Source organism: Anopheles bellator, chromosome 2 (assembly GCF_943735745.2).
Source record: "Anopheles bellator chromosome 2, idAnoBellAS_SP24_06.2, whole genome shotgun sequence".
Lineage (NCBI taxonomy): Eukaryota > Metazoa > Arthropoda > Insecta > Diptera > Culicidae > Anopheles > Anopheles bellator.
The window spans coordinates 65,533,968-65,551,492 of record NC_071286.1 but is presented as its reverse complement, the minus strand read 5'-3'; the positions used below and the strand labels follow the sequence as shown (position 1 = coordinate 65,551,492).

The 17,525-nt window shown below is 50.5% G+C and overlaps 1 protein-coding gene across 1 annotated transcript in view; it reads left to right on the top strand.

Moving 5' to 3' along the window:
• Positions 1-17,525, top strand: part of LOC131207882 (protein disks lost) — an 80,883-nt gene that overhangs the window by 414 nt on the left and 62,944 nt on the right. The window lies entirely within an intron of this gene.

Sequence of the window (17,525 nt, the reverse complement as noted above, 5' to 3'; positions counted from 1 at the left end):
GGATTTTCGTCCATAATTCGTCTCCACTAATTACAGTTGAATTCAAAATTGTGGTGATATTTATAATTTCTTGCTGTCAATTTTGTGCATCACTCGATCATTGTTATTATTAAAATTAAATGCTCGTTTGCAGACGTCCAACCTCAATTGTGCTCTCTTTCTGTCAACATTTCCATTATCTGCGCTATGTTTCTATCGAGTCGCGTTCGGCGCTAAATCTCCTCTTCTCGAAGTCACGCAGCGCGAGCGATACTCGGTTAGGCACACGGTTGATCAGCGCCAGTTCCAGGGGGGCTGTGAATATGGGACGTGAATATTAATAAAAATATCATTCTCCCGCGAAACGTGATAAACGTCGCCAATCAGCGGCATGCTGCTGCCACCACCGGGGTCGCCGCCACCAGTATCCGCGTGTGCGCGAATGATAAACAATAAAAGAACGCAAAACCTACTTCGATGCAGAACGATACTGTGCGTTCGTCTATCGCCGAGCACTGGCCACCATTCACCAAGACCCAGTGACGAAAGGCAACAAAAACGAACGCTTGACGCATCATCATTACCGGCGTATCAGCAGCACGTCTTGCGGCGAAGATTAAGTCAGTGAAGTGAGTAGTGCTCCTCTCACGTCGGAATGAGATTAAAAGTGAAGAAAAAAGTGAAACCCACTTCGCGCCAAAAAACGGCCACCTAACCCTCAACGTGGGGGCTCCCCCGGAGTGTTGTTGGGCGGTGGCGGCCACTTCGGACAACGCTAGACAGCCGCCAGCCGCCTAGACAGAGCGAGATAGCAAGAGCGAGCTCCGTGCATCCGCAATGACCAGCCACTATCCGCTTCCGATACTCCCTTTCCTGTTTTTGCAGACTGCCTCGCTCTCTGTTTCTCTCTTCCGACGAGTTTGATGTGTGTCGCCCGCGAACCGACCGCGATTGTCTGGCGGTGACGCCGTTCGGTGCAAGGACGCATGTGCAATGGCGCGCATGGCCGGCGTTTTGTCTCACCAACACCAACAACAAACAGCGTCTGGGGGCCGCGTTGCCCGGCGAAATGCATTTCCGCACCATCATCATCGGCGGTGGCAACAAAAACGGAGCAAAAAAACAATCGCCAATCCCACCGAGAGAGAGAGAGGTGGTGGACACAGTGGCCAATGGGCGAGCTGAAGGCCACAGCTCCAGACACGGTCTCGCGGTGCCCTTTTTTGCTGCACCGCACAGAAATGATGATACAGCCCCCGCCGAAGCGCCGACCGAGAGATGAGGTCGATGTACATAATTCCCCGTTGGTTTCTTCTTTTTCTTGTAGCCTGTAGGACCATGAAATCTGGGAACCGACGCTCTGGGGTCTGATTTTTTTATGTTTCATCCGATGGTGCATCGCTGGGTCCTGGCTCACTCACCTGCGAGAGCATTAATTTGATCGGACTCCTTTGTCCCGCTCTGTGCCCGGAAACCTACAGCAATCGATGGTCAGTGGCGTGGCCACATGAAAAGTGCATCTAACGATTGTGCACCAGACGACGGCGGCGAAAGGCTGAAGAAAGAACTCCACCGTCGTCGGCGACGTCGTTGGTAACGAGAACCGGAACGAACCGAATGGGTTCGCGCTGAGTGCGCCGGGTGGCCCGGGCGTTCTGAGGCGTGGTGGTAGGTGGTGTGATGCACATGATGCACATTTTGTGTAGCGTCATCCGTTCGTGCGCTGAACTGGAACCGACAGCACGACGATGATGATGACGACGGCGGTAGACAGTCGACTTCCGTCGAAGGCCGCCGGGCGGCAACCTCAGCACTCTCTGGGCTGTGGCCGTTTTGTAGGTTAGGCTGTTGTTAGTGGCCTGGGCCCGGGAGTTGTCCCGACACATTTGAAAGTGTTGGTTGAGGGTTTGCTTTCGAAATGTTATTCACCATTCTGATGCGAAAGGATTAATAAGTTTCTGTTTATGAAATGTGTTTGTTTCTATTTCGTCTTTATATTCTTGTCTGGGTAATTTTGATTAATTTTTTGGCCAAGCTTTAGTTCTATTTTCTTTGATTGGAGATGTTTCTTGGAAAATACTGCTTTAAAATTCTCATAATGTTTTCTCAGCTCCATAAAAGATTCCGTTTCTAACAAATTTATAAGCTTGGGGAGTTTTAGTCTTTTCAATAACTTGTTCAAAAACGCTTTAGCTTCAGAGCAACAACGTTTGTAAAACACGAGACAGGCCAATGTTCTGTTTAAAAATAATTGTGTAGATTAATTATAGGCCTTATTATACAGAGAATGCACGAACCCGAAAACCCCGTTCGTCGTTCTGAATCATGCCTGGGCAGAATCATAGTTTGGCCCCCGAACTTTCTTTTCCATCGAATGGGAAATTCCTGTGACACGCAGCCTGCGGTGACTCACCGGCACCTCCGGTGGCATTTCATGAGTGGCCTGTACCTTTCCACTTCCACTCAGCGGCAGACGAAAGTATGCAACCAACCACCTCCGGTTCTACCGGCTACTAAACTCAGCCCCGTTCCGTCGCACAGATTGATTTGCTTGGCTTTATTTTTGGACTTCTCGCTCCCGGACTGTCGCGCGCCACGCTGGGCGTCGGCCGGCAAACGGTTAGAACTTCCGGTTCGTCTCCGGTGCCGGCAGCGGCGGTGTTTTACCAGTTGGCACGGCAACCGACGTTACCGCATCGCTGCGCATCGCGCACTTCCGCCAAGGATTTATCGATCCCATCAGACCGCCGGTGCTGCGTTCTGCATTTGCTTGCTGCACATCATTTTATGAGACGAAATTATGTATGCAAAAGTGGTACCGACGAACCGCCCGATTGTGGTGGGCTCTTTACTGTAGGTGGTGGAAGTGGGAGCGAGACCGACGGAAAGGATGTCGTCTTCCGTGAAGGTGAATCCGATTGGGTACGCTCCGTTGCGCAAACTGGCCCGGTGCGGGATGCACCCTAGAAAGGGCCGTGCGAAGTGCATTCGAAGCGGTAAAAGAAATGCACCCACCCGGAGACGGGAATGGCAACAGTTGCCCTTGCCGGACCACTTTCCATTACACAGCGGACCGTGGTCTGCGGAGGGTCAGTTCGGGTGGGATGGGTTGGCAGTGGCCGCCCGCGGCCCGGGAAAAGTCCTTGAAATTAATGAACGATTTGCTGCCAGCCAGCCGTAGATCCGTCGTGTGGTCGAGCCTCGGCTTTCCTTTATGCCTCTGGAGTCGATTTACGATCGCCGAGCGCTTATTGATTCACGCTGCCCCACGCTCGGCTACTCGGCGCGCCGTGGGGCGATGTTTCAATGATTTTACGCATTTCCCTTCGAGCGTTTTTTGCTTCTTTCACCCACCCTCATTGTGTCTGCTGTTGCTGTTGCTGTTGTGTTTATTACGACATTAAATATATGGTTTTTTTTGTGCGTTTTGTTCACTTCTCGCACACATCCAACCCGTTTACATGTGCTTTAACCATCGCCATTACACGAGCGAGGAACAAAACGTCGGATACGCTAATCTGTTTTACAGCACGTTGCACAACGTTTATTGTGCTGGGTTCGTGTTTCATTTGTTTTTCCCCTCTTGCTTCGATTTGTACAGTTCAAGGTTTCTTACTCATCCTGTTTGCTAATTTGCATGTCCTTACCGCTTTTTTCCTCCGCTCTTGGCCAATTACTTGTTTTATGACTTTCTTTCTCTTCGTTATTTTACGAAAGGCTATTATTATTTCAATTTTCACGTAAAACCAACAGCCACCGGGGACTCCATTTATCTGCGTCACGGTCCCCATTCAAGCCGAAGTAATAAGTTCTAGACTTTGGTGTCGAATAAATTGCATCCTCAACCCACACCTCTTGCGCCATTTTGTTGTTAGTTTATGATGGAAACTTTCGCTTCAAAGCCAAATCTGCTCCGCTATACGAGTTCCCGGTAGTGGTCGGCATCAAAATAATGTTCCCAACAACATCGCAGACTCATAACTTTGCCGCCCCCCAAACCACAGCCTCCCCCCAACAGCACAGCGACGTTTTCCGCAGTAATTAACAACCGTTGCCGATGGCACTCACTCACCCACACAGACACACAATCCGTGGAGGGCGCGGTTGCTTAGGCAGTTGAATTTCACCCTCCCGAAATGTGACCCCTCAGAGGGACTTCACAACGTGTCTGGTGGGGCCCGATTCCGAAGTCGCCGATTTCGACGTCCGCACTTTTGCTTATTTTATTCAACGCTCCTGGGCCACCCCCGCTCACATTGGTGTGATTGGAACCGTCACACACCCACACACACAGAACACAACACGCAGTGCTGAATGTCCTGCCGAGGCACCGAGCCCTTCAGGCCAAGGCACGCGCCGCCCTGTTTTCGGTTCGGTTCCCCTTAATATCGAAATTGCCACACTCAGCCGCGAAGGTTGTTCACCTTTTGCGCTTTCACCCCCACCCGGGTCTAAAAGGAAATTTTTGGGTTTGGGTTTTCCTGGCGCAGGAAGAATTTTGGGCCACCATCACAGCGACAGAGAGGGCCGGGCGTCAACAGCGCACACAGGAGGATACCCGGGGGGGGGCTGAGGGATGAATTGCCGGGGGTGGGTGTTTGTCTGTTTCTCCCCTTGTGGGTGTGTGTGTGTGTGTGCCAACGTCGGTCCTTCGTCGTTCTCGGTGTTGGCACCCCAATAGAAAAGGGCAGCACCCCAAGTTCTCTGCCACTCGAGAAATGGCTCAAAATTTAATATCGTGTGTTCCTTCCGACGGTCGTACGCTCCTTCTGCGTATGCCTGCGTGTGCCTGTGTGGGTGACAGGTTGGCCCCCTAATGGCGGGCGGTCGCCCTATTGCTTCCCATTTGACGAGGGGACGTTCCGTCGTTGGTGCCGGAAGTCGGAGTTGTTTTCATTCATCAAAAAAGAAAGAACGAAAACCGAAACCCCGAACCCGGATCCGGGGGGATTGGGGCACTTTGGTGGTGGCCGGCGGGGGTCCTTTCGAGCGCCGCACATTTGCCTTACCGTTTGGTGCCGCCGTCCGGAAAATCCGCTAAAACCCCCATCGCCATGACTCACCCGAAACGCGGAGTCGGAACTACCCCCACACCATGGGTGGGTGTGAACGAGTGAGAGGGACACAAGATGGACATACATTTTGTGGTGCGTCCTGGTGAATTAGAAAGGGCATGGCGCGGGCTTCCGGACCTACACGACCTGGTCGGTGGTCCTGTGGGGCTGTTTTGCTTTTTACGACACGCCGAGGAAACATCCTTATTTCGTTTACACGCCGCACGATAATCGCCAGGCGACCGCTCCACCAACCTGCCACCATCTGTGTGCCGACAGGTCGCCCGGAATCGCCTTAAATACATTCATTCGAGGGCGCTTCACAATCTCCGAAGTGCGAAACCGGAAATGTGGACCCTTTGGGATGGTGCCTCAGATCGAGATCCTTTCGGCACGGCAAGACCGGCCCCCGGTTCGGCCTTAGAGATTGGATTTTTGTCGTGAAAAAATTATAAATCTTTTACAAAGTTCCGGAAGCTGACGGCGACGGCGTTCAAAGTGCGTTCCGGGGGTTACGGTTAGGTTGGAACGGACTAAAATGTACACTTCAACAGTGTTTGGGGGAGGGATTATGGCCATTGGCTTACGCTCGGCCCGTTATCGCCCTTCGGTTCATCGCACAGACCGGGGCGTTTGTTAATGTTTGTGCTAATGTTGTGTGTTGGGAGAACTGAACAAGAAACGTTAACGAAAAGCTCAGACCTTAATCCAGTAAATGAGGCAAACGGAGGTTGGCCGTCCATTATGCAGGTTGTCTTCTGACACAACAACAACATCGAAGCAAACAGTAAACGGCGGAGATCGAGAACAGGTTCCCGGATTCAGTTTTCTGCTTGAGTTTTGAAATTATTGAAATAATCAAAACGATTAATTTTTGTGATTGCTGAATTGAAGTTTTTAAATCAAATTTTACATCATATTTGATCGAACTTTACTCTGTTTGAACATTTAGATACTTCAAGATCTATTTTTGACTAGATTAACAAAAAAATGTGACGAATGGGTTTTCATTCGAACCGAGAAATGGTTCATTTGGATTCACTTCAATCTACGAACGTTCTGAAAATGTGATGTGCTTGTTTCTTCTAATGTCCTTTACTCGTAGAACTTCAAGCGTTCTTCTTGCAAAATACGAATGTCATAATTCTGACAACATTGGCAACCTATTCGTATCGAACAAACCATAGCGACAACTCAATATCGACACAAACTAAAATAACATTGTACGTTCTCCAGTGATGTGTGATCCGTTGTTCAGGGCGGGAGCTTAATGTTGTCATAAAATATAAATCAACAAACCAATAAATCAAAACTAATGAACAAATAATATAAAAACAATAACTGAACAAACCCACTAAAATATTGGAAAGAAACTTCCTTCTTTAAGCGATGGCTTTTTTGTTCCCAAAGAATAAAGGATTTTAGGGTGAAATTGGATAGTACTTTTTTTTGGTTCTGAAATACCTATCCCAGGTGATCTTACGATCCTCAGACAACCATTCATTTTTTTCCCCTGTGCCGCGGTATATGATTCTTTTTTTATCCGGCAATTACAACCGCAGCCGAGCGGTCTTGATGTGCAACAGAGACAATGTTAATCTATGTTGTTTACTGTAACGTTGTGTTTTACAGACGGCGTTGTTGGCCCCACGACCCACCAGCTGTGCGACAACTTCCAGCGTTACAGACAACTTCGTTACTGGTGCATATTAAATGGATTTTTTGATGAAATTAGGATTATCTCTACTAGGAACGTAACTTCAAGTATGGCCTTAATATGCTCCAGTGACACGACTGTAAACTAGTTTACTACTTGAAACTTCATCCTAGTTTTTGACCTTTTGCAGACAAACCTTACAAAACGTAAGATTAATTGAGAGCCATAAATTCATCAACAACTTTTTATATTTTTTGGATTCAATTATTTCGAAGGCTTTCTGAAAATTACCATTTAAGTAATGCAATGTTTATTCGTAACCCTCCTCAAATGGTCCTAATTTGGTACCGAATGGTACTAAACTCTCAACTGTTGTTCACAAGTGAAGCTCGATGCATTGGAAGCTTAGTTCCAGTTGTAATAAACGCATCGGGGCATCTGCAAAGTGCACCCGGAGACTTTCCGTCATTTTTCGTTCGATTTGTTGAACCTAAAAATAAGAGCCCGCTCCAGAAGTGCAGTCCTATGGCTGAGTAAAAAATAAAACACGTAAAGCATGTTTCAGAATCGTTTGCAAACGTCGCGCTTCTCGCCCCCGGTCCCGGCGAGGCGTGGATCGTAAATTTTAATCCCGGCCCCGTCAAGATTGTCACGCACGGAAGCCACCACCAGGAACCGCCTTGCACCCAGGCGCTCACCCCTATCGATCGGCCATGTCAATTAGGATGCAGCGATGATGTAGTATCCGCCAAGACGTATCGGTTACCCATCGGGGCGCACGTTGGCCCCGTAGCCGTTCGAAGCCTTCGACGACGACGGCGGCGATGGAAACTTATCCGATTTCATGCCACATTGGACACATTTATCACCATTCGGGCGAAGTCCTTTCTGCTGATGCGAACCGTTCGTCATCTCGGGGCAGCCTGGCTCGCCACCCCGGGGCAGCCCTGGGCCAAACTGATTGTCCCGCTCTCCGTCTGTGAGGTCATCCGCCGGGGTGAAGAGTGGCAGTAAAAATCTAAAGCAAAACTCGTAAACGGCGCGGCCTGGGAACAGGGCAACTACACTGCGCTAATCAACGGAAGTGGCCCGTCAACCATTTTGCGGCGGCTCCCCATCCGTCCGTCCGTCCGTCCGGCGGCTCCTTCGGACGCCAAAAAAACCCGCTTCCCCGAAAGAAGACGACGCACTTCCAAGAAGCGACCAAGCGCTCTGCCTCGCGCTGAAAGATTAATGTGCGCCGCTCGCCGTTTTTCTGCGGCAGCGGCCAAATATGCACAACATTCGCGCGGGCTGGGCTGGGAAGGGTGTGTTGTTACGATCATCATGCTCTGCTCGCCGTCGTCGTCGCGGTCGTTGTCGAAATGGCACCTCTCTCGGCCGCCGGCCTGAGCCGCGCGCGTGTGTGTCCGGGCGTTGGGGGGACTCCGGGCGAAATGTTAAGTAGTAAAAGCAGCAGCAAAACACCACCAACGGCAGCGGCAGGCCACAGGCCCCCCCGAGGGCTCCCCGGGCATTGCAAGTGCAACGTCCCCACAGAGGACGGTGTGCCGACTGATCGTGCGCCTGCACCCGGGAGAACCTCTAGATCATCGGCGGGCAGGCGGGCGAACGAGCCGGGAACGACCGGGACCCGGCAGAGGCAGAACTTAGAACCCTGCTCCGGTCCAGCCGCTCCACCCGGCCCACCCGCGGGCGAAGATGGAGCAGATTTTGCGCGCTGCAGTTTACTGCATTTCTGCATTTTGCATTCTGCACTTTCGAACTCTTCGCACACGTTCACGGCCGGGCCAACAGTCGGTGGCCAATTTCGGTAACTGGTGCTGGCGATGGGTGAGCTTGGAAAATGTGAAAGGGGAACATACCGAGTGCACACGAAATTTCGCATCGATGTACGGCGGATTGCCGGCATTCAGGCGAATTTTGGCCCATTTCGATTTTTGTAATTCAGAATGATGGTTTCTAAAACTAGTCGAGAGGTTCATGTTCTCCTGTTACACGTTATTCGTTTTGCTATTTTATATTGAGTCGTTGAGCACTGACCGATTCGTTAACATTCGTTTTAACCATTAAGCAGACTAAGCTTTAACATTGTAAGAACAATATTGAAGGTGATTTAGTTAAGTACACTTTTGACACAATGGTGATTATGATTCATTTTATTTTGACAATGACAGATTTTTAGTTACCATACCTACGAGCTAGGTTGTGATTCTTATTCCATTTCAAAATTGAAGTGAATCGAGCTTCACCTTTAAAATTCTGATTTAAAAGTCCTTTGTATCCTGTTTGTGTTTGAAGTTTGAATTCTATTTCAATCAACTCGGTGGTGACGCGAAAATTGGCACCGCACTGTTCCGGCGCACGCTGCGGCGTCCGTTCTAAACCCCATCCGACCCCGTCCTACCGAGACCGAGATGGCGATGGGTGGGGGGAGGGCGCTGGTCGTCGTCGGTTCGTTAGTTTGCCGCCCTCGGGGACCATTCCACCACCGGCGAAGGATTCGCCCGGAACCCGATCGGACCCAGAACGGAGACCGGCGGATCCCAAGTCCGCGTGCGGGCTCCAGTCGGGCCTTCGCCGCCACCGTCGTCGAGACAGTGTCGTGAAGACGACGTCGTCGTCGGGGGGCATCCGGGCGGCGGCAAGAAAACGAAAAAGAACGCGAAGCAACAACACACGCCGCCGCCGACACGCCGCGAGCAACAAAACGAAAACCACACGCGGCGCGCGGGCATTTATTGATATTTTGCTACCCGGGCGCTCCCGCGGGTGAATCCTCCCGCGGGTGGTGAGGTGGCGACCCCCAGCGAGGGGGGGCACCGGGGTGGAGAACCGGTTTTTTGCGCAGTGCGCTTGGCCGCGGAATTCGCCGGTCAAGAGTCTGTGAATCAAATCGCGCTCCAGAAGATGGAATGCGCGCACCGTCGCCGCGCAAGGATAAAATCTTGCGCGCCCTGCTCTTGTGGTGTGTGGGAGTGCAATGGCCGCCGCGGCCACAAAGAACACCCCGAAACACTGGTGCTGGTGGTGATCCTTTGCGATCGGAATTTCCTTCGTTCGGTTCGGTTCGGTTGCGTTGCTGCCGTTGCTACCTGCACTTGGGCGCAAACGTGTCCCGCGGTGGCTTATGTTGGCTTTGTTACGGGGCTAAGGACCGTGAGCCCTGCCGTTGAGCATCTTTCGGAACCGTACGGCAACCTGCCCGCCCGAAAGGATCATGACCGTACTCCGCGGGTACGAAGTTTCTTGGTTTCGGATTTAGATTTCCGACGTTCGGCTGCCAAACATTAGGCGAATTGTGTGCCAAAAGTGCCGCCCCTAATCCGTCTTTCGGTTGTCCATCCGTTCCCGGAACTTTGCAAAAACAATTCGCCAAAAGAAAGGAAAAAGAAACCGAAACGACTGTGAAAGAAATAGAACGCTTTCCGCCGTCGAACCGTGACGGGGTCCCTCGGACATTGCGTTGCCGGACAGCGGCATTGGAATTTTTAATTTGTCTTCCGGTCCGGCGGCAATGTCGACGATCGTAGTTGGGGAGAGATAAGAAATGACGAAGACCGCGGTCCAGGGCTGTTGGCGGTGGCTTTCCGATAAAAATCGTGTTGCTGGCCGCGGCCCAATGTACACACGTCTAGCCCAGAACGCCAGAACGTGTTGGGTCAACATTAGTGGCCGAAAACGTGATAAGAAGCGAGCGAGAAATGTGGGTTATGCAGAAACCGAACTATTGGGCGACCCCGACTATGCTGTTGAGGCGAAGTTTACACTCTACCTGGCGCTATTTTATCACAAACTTTACGGACGCTATTTGAAAGATTGGATTTTTGAGATTCTACACATTCTATCTGCGCGAGTGAGGCCCGTGGTTTATGACCACGGTTTCCCAACAAGTTTCTCGATACACACCCGTCCGCAGAGGTCGTGCGCTGACAGGGAACCGCTCGTTATTTCATCACGGAACGTTACATGCGTGTCGAACAAGGTTTGAAGTAATCAACTTCACGAACGGGACCGTCTTTTTGGTCCGACAGCTCTGTATCGACAAGCAAAACGGGGCGATATAAAGGCCTCTCTGTTACAGAGTGCCTCCTTCTTGATTGGTCCATTTGCCACAAGTTTGACCGTTTCGGTCGAGACGCCTCGAACGGTTGCCAACTTGCTAAGATTTGTGGACACAGGATCAAAATTTCAACAAGAGGATCAAGAGGACCAAAGATTTTCACCGAGGTGATCGGTATTTTATTGTCAAAAGGCTCGAAACGAAACGAAAAGCCCGGCGAAGTAAATAGAATCAAGTAGGGTGTCAGCAACATTCCTTTTTTCCTTAATGGGGATATGATTCCTGCGTCTTTGTGCTTCTCAGTCTATGAGCGAGGCAAATTAAATCCTCTCTCCATGTTTTCCGAATTGGAAGAAAAAGAATTCTACTGTCGAATTCGAGGTTGCTCTTCCCTATTACTTTAATCGCAATGATTATCATAAATGATCCCACTTTTTCTTAGCATCACTTTAATTTGACTTCCAAATGGGCAATGCTGGTTGGGGTATGCCTTCGGCTAGCACCGTGATTTGCACCACAAAAGGTGTGTTGCTCGAAGAGGTTCGCAAAAAAGGGGCATTTCGAAAGGGCATCATGAACGGTGTTTAATCGTCTCGGTGCGCGGTGCCTTAATCCATCCCTTCCGGGGTTAGGAGTTAGGAATTCTGTCAGGTTTTGGAAAAAAGGACACTTCAGCTCGAGGTGTTTCGAAGCATATCCGTTCGCCGGCTTCCCGGGGGCCATCATTTATTCAATGCGAATTACAACCCAACCCGATCGAAGGCAAACGGAGCGGAGCCTATTTTGCGTATTCGATAGCCACACATTATCCTGCCACAGAGTGTCAAATCAAAAGGACTCTCGTTGTTGTGCGTTTGTGACGTCAGCAGCGAGACCTCAAACGCTCGGGGAATAAGTGCCCCGAGTTTCGGTCGGCCGGTTGGTGTCTTTCGGCATTGTTTTTGGTGCTACAAACGTCGCTTCGGTCGTATCTGGATCGGTGTCCTGTGTCCGTTAGGCCATGTGTTTTTTTTGCTCGCCCGGCCGTTTGAAAGCCGTCCTTCATCCTTGGACCCGAACCTTCCTGGTAGAGTTGGAAGATTTTAAATAAAACATGCTTCACTGTGAGTGCTCCTTACGCACACACGCACGCACACACGTTTCTCATCGGCCCAGGACAGGCCATCCGAAAAGGCCAGCCAGCCAGGAAATATGATCCTTTCCACATTTTCCATAAACCCGGCACATCCAGGGACACCAGCGACAGGTCGAAAAGAAAAAAAAACCCCAAACAGCATCTTTCATCGGCGTTGTGTTTCTGCCGGTCATTTTGTTTCTTCGCTTGTCCTTCCTTTGCGTCCTTTTCAGCAAATGCTGGGCCCGGGGGCCAACCCGGGTTGCGCACTCTTGATCCTTGGAAGTCTCGCTCGCTACGCCGCTCGCTTGTCCGTTTTCACGGCTCAGGGCCTTTCGGGGCATCGTACCTGCTGAGCCCGGAAGGCTCGGTCGCCGGTTTTTGTGATCCTGCACTCTACCGATATTCTGGGTGGCCATAAATATCGCAAGCCCTAATTAGACCAATAAATCCTCTCCGGGGCAAGCCCGGAGCGGCGTGTGTATTAGTTATGCTCCGGCGTTCGGCACCCTGTGCGACAGGTTCTAATGTGCTACCTTGTGTTGTGTTTTTCTTCGTGATTTCTTTTGCTCTGATTTGGTCCGACAAATCGGTTTCCATTTCCAAAACACTTGCTATGTGGGCTAAAAAAACGATCCGAAGTAAGATCTTGCTTCACGTCCCAATTAGTTTCTTTTCGGTTTGGCGAAGGATTACCTCATTGACTTGTTTCCCACTTTGAGCTCATTGTGCAGCGCCAAGCAACAGCTCCTGAGGCCATTTGTCCAACAGGGTCCAAGGTGGAACACCTTCGGGCTGGAGCTTAGACCAATGGGTGCGACCGTTCCAAAGGGGATCTGCTTCTTCGGAGGCTCTGATGGAAACCTATAAAACAGTTCTTCGACGGTTCGTCTTTAAAGGCCTTCGGTTCACAAGAGCAATCTCAAAAGTTCTTCTATAGAACTTCTGCTTTATGGAGCGTCTAGTTCTAAAAAGGCCATTAACCATCCATTCATCCATCCTTCCAGCCATTTTTTTTTTATTTTCTAAAGCTGATCTTCGGTTCCCTGCGCTTCGTAGTCCAGTGTCGATGACCCACCCATAAAGGTGTACCACCTTTCTGTAACAAAATCCAATTTTCGCTTCGCCCGGTTCCGGGAAACGGATTCCGAAATCCTTTCCGGAGCGGCCCACTGCGAAAAATGGGCCGTGGAGCCCAAAATCGGAGATGGCGCTCAACCAACAATCATCCCCCCGGTGGTGAGGTCGTGAGATCGGAAATGCACCGCCCCAAAAAGAGGAAAAAAAACGGTTCCATCTCGCGCCTTGCAGATGTTGCAGCAGCAGCAGAAGGAGCCATCGGCACAGCCTCAGCCGTTGGTGAGGCTGCACCACTTCTGGAAAGCGCCCGCATCCGGCGGACCGGAGACAAAGGATGCGCTCTCTCTCTTTCTCTCCTTGTCTCTCGCGGGCCGGTCTGGTCCGAAACCTTGAAAGTCTGCGTCTCGGGATCGTTAAATTCGCAAATTGCAAAACTGGCAGAAAAACTCGAGCGGAGTCAAGCGGACGCGCGCCGGTGCGCGCACACCCGTCCCCGCCACCGGGGGTTTCGGGAGGAGGTTCCTCGAGATGCTCGGAGGCCTTTTTTCGAATTGCGGCTCTACGCGACGTGCCGGGTGCCGGGCCAGGAGCTGCGGCACTAAATCGATCGCGCAGACAACGACAACTCTTCGCACTTTCGGCGCGCGCAGATGGCGTCCAGGGTTTTGGGGTTGACGGTGGCGGCAGCGACCAGGGCGGCGGCGGCGGCGGTGGCCGCTTCGCGGAATGGACCTGGGCGCTGCAGTAGAGTATCATTTGACAGCGGCCTGGTTTTTTTCTTGGTCCAGTCCGGTCCGGTGTCCGTCATCGCGCTTAGGATTATTATACATTTTCGGTTTGATGATATGTGTTCACCGGCGGGGGGGGGAGCGAATGTGGTTCGTGGAATGTGGGCCGCCGCATATTGCCAAACACCACCTTTCCCACCCCTCTCCCCCGGCGGTTGAAGCAAATCGCCGGAGACGCAAACGGCAAGCGGGCGTCTTGAATTACCGAGCAAAGGTTTCCTCACGGGGGTTTCGTCCTTTGTTTCGAGCGGCTCTCGCAGGATACGGCTTCGCACGACATCTAGAGGAGCGGTTTTCGGTTCGATTCGAGTTCGGTTCGAGGGTGCTTCCAATCGGCCGACGAGCGGTCCGACTGGGTCCGGTTGGCAGCAGCAGGCATTGAGAAAGACCATTAACCCATCGGCAAGACGAACAGGGTCCGTTCGAGGTGATTGATGGATTCGTCCCGCAGGATTAGTAATCCATTTTGCGGGCCACCATCGGTCTGCTCGCTCCTCCCATGCCGTTTCAATATCTTCCCGGCTGACCGGTTCTGCCACACCGTGGCCGTGTTGAAGGTTGCGATTGATTTGAAGTTACTTTTTTTCGACTTTAATGTCCTTATTCGGGCCCAGCCGAGGTAAGCTTGACTCAGTTTAGTCCTTCAAGGTGTACCGTTTAAGCGAAACAAACTTTTACGCTTCATTCTTCAGACCTTCATTAAGGCTCCAATTCTATTAATATTATGATTTTTCGCTTTTTGGCTAATTTGCTGTGTAAATGCCTTTTCTGTTTCACATCAACAATAGTGGTATACAAATATTCAAACATTCAGATATTTATAAGGATTCTTTTACTTACTTCACCAACAATGATGTGACCGTATTGTTTATCATATTATTCACCGTCGTATTCACCGATTTACCAAGGTATTCGTATACTATTAGTATGGAGTGAGATCGAAAGTGCATTACTCGCCACATTGCAGCTAATGGTGAGAGTGAGATGAAAATGAGATGGAGGCCTCGAAGATGAGAAGGCTCGTCTCACAGTAAAGAGTCTCAGCTTGGTGAAACCTAATAATTTAAACTAATTTAAACTGTTTATTGGCTTTTTTTAAAGTTTTATCATGTTGTCATGAGTCTTCGGAAACACTGGAAGCCATTTTGCCCGTGCCCCTGGTCCCACTGCAATCAAATGGCTGCCCGCAGATAAATTAAAGTAGGGAGCGATTGGGACAGCAAACCAATTCCACGGCCATGGTGGAAAATTCAGGGACATTAAATGCGTAGGGCCTCGGAAGGATACGCCCGAATGGATCGGTAGGAGGCGAGGGTCGTGTGCGCGCACGCCTAAACCCTCTAAACGCCCAATCGGGCACGATCATCACGGTGGCACGGGCCGGAAAGAACAACACATGGGCTCGTGCGATGCATCAATGTCGCCGGGTGCGTCAGGAGATCTTCCATTGCGCGCGTTGTCCAAAAGTTCCTAGAACGGATCATCGCCTGCAGCGATAGAGATAGAGAATAGGATATGTTTTGCATAAATCAAGGGCAGTGGCAAAAGGCGAAAAACGGGGAATGGTGAGCTTTGCCTGCCTCCGATTGTTTATAAATATCTTATCAATTCAGCTCCCTATTCTGATGCCCAAGCTCAGGCGAAGCACTTATCATTCCATCAGGCTGCACGCTGCAGCACCAATTCCGCTCCGTTTTCCTTCTTTTTTCCCCCTTTTCGACAGGCGACCGATCATTATGCCGTTTGGGCACCCCCTTCGGATTGCGCAAGAACTAGAACGAAAAATTCACAGCACCTAGCGAAAGAGAAAGAGAAAGAGAGAGAGAGAGAGAGAGAGAGAGAGAGAAAGAGAAAGAGAGAGAGGGCAGGAAAATGAAAGCAAGAGCATGGAAACAGGATTGAAAAGCAGCATTGTCGCCGCCGTTGCCGTTGCCGTCGCCGCACGCAACATAAAAGCAAATGCAAACGGCAGATGTGCACTTGAGCCAGAGGCGGCCACCACGGCCACACGCGGCACCCCTTGCCAGCGCGGGCACCAATACAGTGACGATTTATGTTGATTTTCTTCCCTCGTTTGGTTGCTTCCCAGTTTGTTGTCGTCTGCGCCGCGCTGCTTCGGGGGCCTCCGGTCCGCAGCATAGAACTCCCGCGGAATCAGTAATTGAGACCGAAGGTGGTGGTGTCCTCTGATGCTGCTGGAGTGACAGCGGGGAACGCATTATGCTTAATTAAGCCGGGCCTGGCCGGGCCGGCCGGCTTTGGGCGCTTTGTTCGTGTTGCTGTGCAGGATTCAATTATACAGAACGGTTGTTATCGAGCATTTGTCAGCAATAAATTCAGCAGTTATAAATGCGATTTACTGTCGTTCGTCAAGGGAATCTTTATTTTAATTTAATTTTGATTTAGAAACTAAATGTTTTAAATCCAATTTTGGCAATAGGCTCGGATCGCGTTGGCTCACGATTTCTGGTCCTTTGGACTGCGAAGGATTCGAATCCTTGCAAAGCATTGAATAAAAATACAAATATGCGGCTCTAGTCATTCGAATGGATGGAATAAACTTGCAACCGTATCCCAGGGCATCGCAAAAATATTCGTTCATTTTTTTCATCTCAACGTTCTCAATTATGTTCTTGTTTCCTAAAATACTATGCACCGAAATTACGCTATACGCTCAGTAAAATCCAATCCTCACACATGATTTCTCAATCAATTCTCACCGTTTTGTCGTGCAAAGCGATCTATTTGTTTTATGCCCGAGTAATTTCCACACAAACCGCGGCTTGCGTGCGTGTCGTTGTAACAGTAAACTTGTAATTCTACCAATCTAATTGCGGTTTAGCACACCGAAATTACCCGCTTATAATTCCCCAGCCCACGGGACCAGATGGATGACGGTCCCGAGTCGTTGGCCTGCTGCTGCTGGCAACCACACGACGAGGACGACCGTATGGCGGCCGCAAGGCTCCCGCATATTTGGCGAGCGATGCCCCGAAAAATGGGGGAATTTTTAAAATGTTTAACCGAATTGACGCAAACGGTGGGGCCAGCGGCTGCTCATTTTGTTTTTATTGATGTGTCCAGAGCATAAAGAATTATTTACAGCCACCGGCGGCGACGGCGGCGCGCACCGTCTTTAAGAGCATCGCCCATCACATTCCTTCCCGTTCATTGTCGGGGGTCGTTGGCGGACTGGCCGTTAGCAGTTTGGTTTCGTTTTTTGCCACATTAATATGTATTGCTCTGTAGAGGAGGCTTCCGCGAATGGGGTCCAAATTGAACCCGTCCGTCTGCTGAATGAAGCATTCCGCGTGTGAAAGATGGATAAACCGTCGCTTAATCAGCCGCGCTCGGCGCGGCACTGTCTGCGATTTGGAACCGTTTTTTTTTGTCCTAATGTTTCCTTATGTTTTTCGGGTGGCGATTACCGGCCCGGGGAGGTCCCGACGTGTTTTTGTCGTTCTTCTGGAACGGTCAGTCATCGGTCGGGAAGTGCTCAGGTCTGTCGGAGCCGCCGGACGACCACCACCGTTGTTGAGGTCGTCTATTCCGAGCAGCAACCGCCGGCTCCGTATGTTGATAGAAGCTGCTACGACATATGCAAACTGTGCCAGTTGGTGGCCAGACCTGTCTAAGCCTCGACTTGAAACGGTGCGCCAAGTGGGTCCGTTTGAGAAGTATGCTTACACTACTCTGTGAATATTTATTAATTGTACGGTTTCGTAATGTTTGTTACGTTAAATGACTAAAACGTAAATTGAATACTTCGAACAAGCGGTTTATTGGAAAT